Raw genomic sequence first — 5,554 nt, 5'->3', positions numbered from 1 at the left:
GGGTGTGTGTGTGTGTGTGTGTGTGTGTGTGTGTGTGTGTGTGTGTGTAATCCAACACTATCACTTCTGGGGAGAAGAAGTTGGTACAAAGCACCCAGCCTCCTGAAGAGGGTGGGGAGAAACACGATGGCCGAAAGCCTTCAGCACAGCAAGGAAAATAAAACAGAGGTGAGGTGTGTACTGTCAGAATGGTAAACATGGTAACACAATCCAAGATGGCCCCTTTAGCTCTACTCTCCGCTCTGCCTGCTTTAGGCTAAAACAAGAAACTGCGTAAACAGTTTTGCTTTCTGTTCTTAGTGGGAAACAGACAAGTAAGAAACGGCAGCGTGAAAGCAACTGTCCATACACGGTAGTACGGCCAGAGACAGGGACGGAAGGTACTGTCTTCCACCGTTTGTGTTGGCCACACTCCCGCAGGCATGTCCCTTAGGTTCATTCTATATGATTAGAACAAAAGGATTACAGGCAGGGATTTCCTTTAGGAACCCAAGCAGCTACCCTCTTATTCCCCTGCCAAACAAAACCAAAGCCAAAGGAAACGAAGAAGCTGAGACCGGAACTGGTATTTTCTCCCCACCCTCACCCCCTTGTTTAACTGTTTACTTTGCATTGGTTCTCTTTGTCCAGGGAGGCATCTTCAGTTCTTCTGCAGAGGCTATCAGCATTTCTTTCTTAGAGTGAGACGGGGAATTTCCATATTTCTTCTCCCGAGATGATTGTGCTTGTTCTAAAGTTAGTTTGATTTTTAAAATGAAATTTAAATTATCTTTTTAAGGTTTTCCCTGAAAACCTTATGAAGCTGTTTGGGACAGCAGAGGATGCATGGAGGCCTTGCTGTCCAGAAAGACAAGTTTTAGGGTTTTTCTATTAGTGGGTCCACAAGGGAAAGGCCAGGAGCATTGGTTGATGCCATGTGGTAAGGGCCTCTATCAGGCCTCTTTGGTCACCAAAGAACTTCCCTGGGCTTCTGTCTCTTCACCTGTTCAGGGAGACTGGGGCATTGTTGGGATTCCTTCCAGCTAAAGTATCAAATAATGCATCGTCTATTGTCGGTAAACTTCATTGTTAAAAACCTAATAGCCAAGTGCCCTAAACAATATAACTTGAGTTCAGGCATGGCAGAGACCTGATCAAACCAGGAATATAATTAGGTAAAACAAGCAACAGTCCACACCAGCACTTTCTTCTCTGATGACTGAAGTCATAGTTCCTTGGGGATAAGCTGATTCTATAGTAGTAAGATGCAGCTCTGGTAAATATAATAATAAAGGATACATGTTCCAAAAATAGCTATATAAATATAATACTAATATCAGTAAACACAAGGAGAATATGATGAATGAATTTAGTTTTTCTCAGTGGTTATTATTATCATTTGACTTGAATGGCAAGGTTTCAGACAACATTTTAAGGAATAACATTTTAAGGCATAAATATTCTAGGTTTTATTTCTCCCTCCTAGTGCATGCTGCTAACGTCGCTAATTACAGTGAGCTCTTGGAAGCTGGTGGGTGATTAACAGGCCTAGTTATGAACCTGAAAACCAAGCAGTGTACCAGACTGCTTCATCATATTGATCCTTTGATTTTAAGTCTTCCCAGGACATTCAGAGAAGCTCAGCCAAATGTAACTTAATAGAAACAAACATTCAAATGATAAGCAAACATGTAAGTGGAACTCTGAATACTACCTCGAGTTTCTGGACCCTCAATGTCCTTCCAGGATGAGGCCAATAATCAGGGCATCCTAACTGATGTTAATCAAGTAATGGGTTGCGTGAATAGAAGATACTCATGTGCCTACTTTACATATAAAGTATCTGATTTCTTATGGAAAAATGCACATATGCTATCATGCCTGGTAATTCTTAAAGAAGCCTAGAGACTTCCCAGGTTATTTCTGGTGTTTGCAATTCAGCAACTCCCTCACACCTGTCCATCTCTCCATCCATTCCTTTCATGTGTGTCTATTATTGGACCAGCACACAGCCGGGCCTGTGAACAGGCTTGGCTTTCTACTGTCCTTAAGAGGAATTCTTCTGCAGCCCTACAGCATCCATGTTTCTGTTAAACACAATGTTCCCATGTGGACCATCCCGACAGAAACTGAACACAAGTCAAGACATGGATGATAGATTGATACAGCAGTACAGCAAAAAGAACTTATCATTTCCTGCCCCCTAAATCAGCACTCAGCTGCTTCTTAATCTACTTATAACCTCAGGGAAAGGAAACAAAACAAGAATGAATGAGCTTGCAACTATGTTAACCAGGCCCCATCTTTTATCAGTTTTTGCAACCCCTTCATTAAGAGAAAAGAAAGATTTAAGAACACTGAGCCCAGAATAGAAGTTTTCTAGCATTTATAAGAACAATTTTAAATATTCACATCTGCAAATACAATTCTCTTTTTAACTGTATTTGCTTTAGAAACAAAAATAACTTAAAAATTATATAGCTCCACCCATGTAGTCTGATGCATATCTTACAGAGAGACTTCATCAGAACTCACTAGTGTGGTCCATTATTTAAAAATGCAATCTGGCTTGACTCAATTATACCACTTCAGACATTCTGGAATAATCTCAGCATTGGAAAGAATGAAGGAAAGAAAAGAAGGAAGGAAGAAAGAAAGAAAGGAAGAAAGGAAGAAAGAAAGAAAGAAAGAAAGAAAGAAAGAAAGAAAGAAAGAAAGAAAGAAAACACATCCAACAGAAGAAGCCCTGAGCAGACTCTGCAGCGGTTTCTGTGTGCTGTGAGGAGAGCTTGCTCTGTGGTTGCCAGTGTCTAAGAGTAAACACTCCTGCTGCACTTATTGGCAATTACTGCTGAAGGTCGCACATCAGCAGTGAGCCTAAATTCCAGGAAAAAAAAGAAAGGTCTTATGTAACGGCTGCCTGAATGTTGGCAGATGCCCAACTCAGCAGTTCACAGCAATGTAAAAAAGTAGGACGCCTCCACCGGGGTTGGACGTCACGAGCACGCCCCCTGAAGGTGAAATCTAACAATTTCTATGCTTCTCTGTCCCCTCACCCCCCAGCCTTCGCACATCCTCAAGTTTACAAAGTTTCTTGTCTGTGGCATCACTGGCTTGTAGGAGGAGCTGGAGGTGAGAGAAGCTAAGGGCACAATAAAAATAAAACCAGGTTACAGCTACCCTGCGTGACACGAAATGTCTGTCTAGTATTTTTTTCATTTTGCAGTACAGGAAAGCAAAGTTGCTTGCTGTCACCAGAGGCCTGGAGTGACATTAATTCAGAACAGATCACATCTCAAATGGAAACTAGTAGGCACGTCCAGAGAACGTCAGTGCACACCCAACTCCTTTTCAAGGGCACAATGAGGAAACCTAGGTGGACCACTCTGTTAGTCCCGACTTCCGCCTGAACTCCTAGCCAATCGTCTCAACAGCTAATGGCACTTCCTAGTTTAGAAAAGTGGGTGCTATCCTGCCTTGAGGCTACAAAGTTTTACCTGATCTCTGAAGTGACTACTTGACCTTCTGGCTTAGGGAACATCTCCAGATGCCATTTGCCCATAACTCCAGGGAATTTCTATCATGTTTTGTGACAGACTGGAGTAATTTTTATGTTAACTTGTACAGGCTCTTTAGCAAATCTCAGCAGGGAAAATACTGTGTGCATCTGGGGTCACGCTGTGTCCAGCCTTTAACACGATGGCTGTAACCTAACAGGTTTACATCTTTAGCATCAGCTGGTGCCATTTATGACCAGTGATGGAGCTTTCTATATCTTGATGAGGGGGGTGCACAAGTACATACATGTAACAATCCATCAAGCTTGACATAGCTCAGGAAGTTTCCTTTTCCTGCCCTTCACCCCCTGTTCTTCCTATCTCTGGTAGACAAGACCGAGTCAGGGGTAAGGATGGAAACTGCCTCTTTACTTGCTAAGAAACAGAAACACAAACACCAATTCCCTCCTATTTCTGGTGTCAAATGCAATTTTACTCTAGGAGGCAGATGGGAAGGGCCCATACAATGCACGTGCCTTATGTGGAATCTATGACTCTGCCCTTCTTTTACCCTCTTCCCCAAAGGTCTGACATGGATGGAGAAGCTTGGGCTTTTTCTTTTTTCCTACGTTGTTTGTAGCAACCATTTCCTGGCATGCTCAACTGGCCTTTATCACCAAAAAGCAGCGGCTCTTCACTGATGAGGAGATGAAGGGACCAGGCATGCCTAATACTCCCCTCCCACCCCCCACATTCGGGATTCAGGGCTGAGCCGGCAGGAGCTCTCATTAAACTTCTGTAGAAGCTCAGCTATGGATGCTGGCTTCCACTAGCACACTCTGGTGAAAGGTTGAGGGGTGGGGGGCGTACTCCACAGGAGCTGTGGTGGTTTCCAGAATGGGCTGATAATAAAGGCCAATCAGTCATCTCTGAGTAGAGGGCCAGAGCCAATAGCCTGAGGGACCAGGGACAGGGTGTTGGTGTCCGAGGGTTCTGACTGTTGCCAGGGGTAACTACGCAGAGGGGAGCCACAGTTGCTTCCTCAGGGAATTTTCAAAGAATCTAAGTGCCTGCCAGAACATTCTTCCTTTATAAACAGACAGTATTCTATTTCCTAGAGTATAATTATAAACACACCTGCTCCAACTGTGGAGTCTTTCCATAAGCAAGCAATAAAGTCCTAGCCAGGAGAACCAAGTTGTATCTTGAGCGAGCAAACACATCAACTGATCACTATGGTGCAAACAGTGTCTTAATAATGCTACTTAGACTCCGAGGGGGGAGGGTTTTCTTTCCCTGACTTAGTCTATACCTAAGCAAATAGAAATTCAGTTTCAGTAGCTCAGGGAGAGAAATTTAAAGGGATGCCTTCATAACTCTAGGTAGAAACAGGAGTACTGAAGGGGCCAGCACACCAAGTTCAGCCCACAGCGACCTCTTAGCATGGAAACAATTCAGAAATGGGAAAACTACATAGGAAACAAGAAAAGACAACTGTGCTACAGGCAGTGAAGAAGGCTTTCAGGAGTCCGCCCCTCTTCATCGCTCTGCCATCCGACAAGCACATCTGCTTCAATGCAGGCATAATTGTGTCTGATTACAACAAAGACAAATGTGTTCACAGCGCATTCATCATAGAGAACTCTATGGAGCTAAACAGGCCACGTGTAAGCCCTGGCTGGCCATGCTCTAGCTGGGTGGGCTGAGTGGCCATTTGCCTCTCAGAATGCCATTCCTGAGGCAGCCAGTTCAAATTCATAATCACTTGTGTTGCTTCCAGACTTAAGTCTGTGGCGTATCTTAACTTTCCTTAGGTGTATCTAAGCCATTTATTAAGAATTTTCAACAACAGTGTATTAAAGTGAAAAGACACTGGATAACATGTCTAATCTGGTAGCTTCATTCCATCTAAATTAAGGTATTACATTAACTAGCCAAACAAAAAAAAATCAAATATAATTTTATCCCGTGTACTCTATGTACCAGGCAATAAAACCACATAAGTGTATATGTATATTTCTCTCTCTCTCTCTCTCTCTCTCTCTCTCTCTCTCTCTCTCTCTCTCTCTCTCTCTCTC

The 5,554-nt window shown here is 43.2% G+C and overlaps 1 protein-coding gene across 11 annotated transcripts in view; it reads right to left on the bottom strand.

The window, feature by feature from the left end:
• Positions 1–5,554, bottom strand: part of Itpr1 (inositol 1,4,5-trisphosphate receptor type 1) — a 341,711-nt gene that overhangs the window by 119,382 nt on the left and 216,775 nt on the right. The gene's annotated exons all lie outside the window — the stretch shown is intronic.

This window comes from Microtus ochrogaster, unplaced genomic scaffold (assembly GCF_000317375.1).
Source record: "Microtus ochrogaster isolate Prairie Vole_2 unplaced genomic scaffold, MicOch1.0 UNK1, whole genome shotgun sequence".
Taxonomy (NCBI): domain Eukaryota; kingdom Metazoa; phylum Chordata; class Mammalia; order Rodentia; family Cricetidae; genus Microtus; species Microtus ochrogaster.
This window is presented reverse-complemented; position numbering and strand designations above follow the sequence as displayed.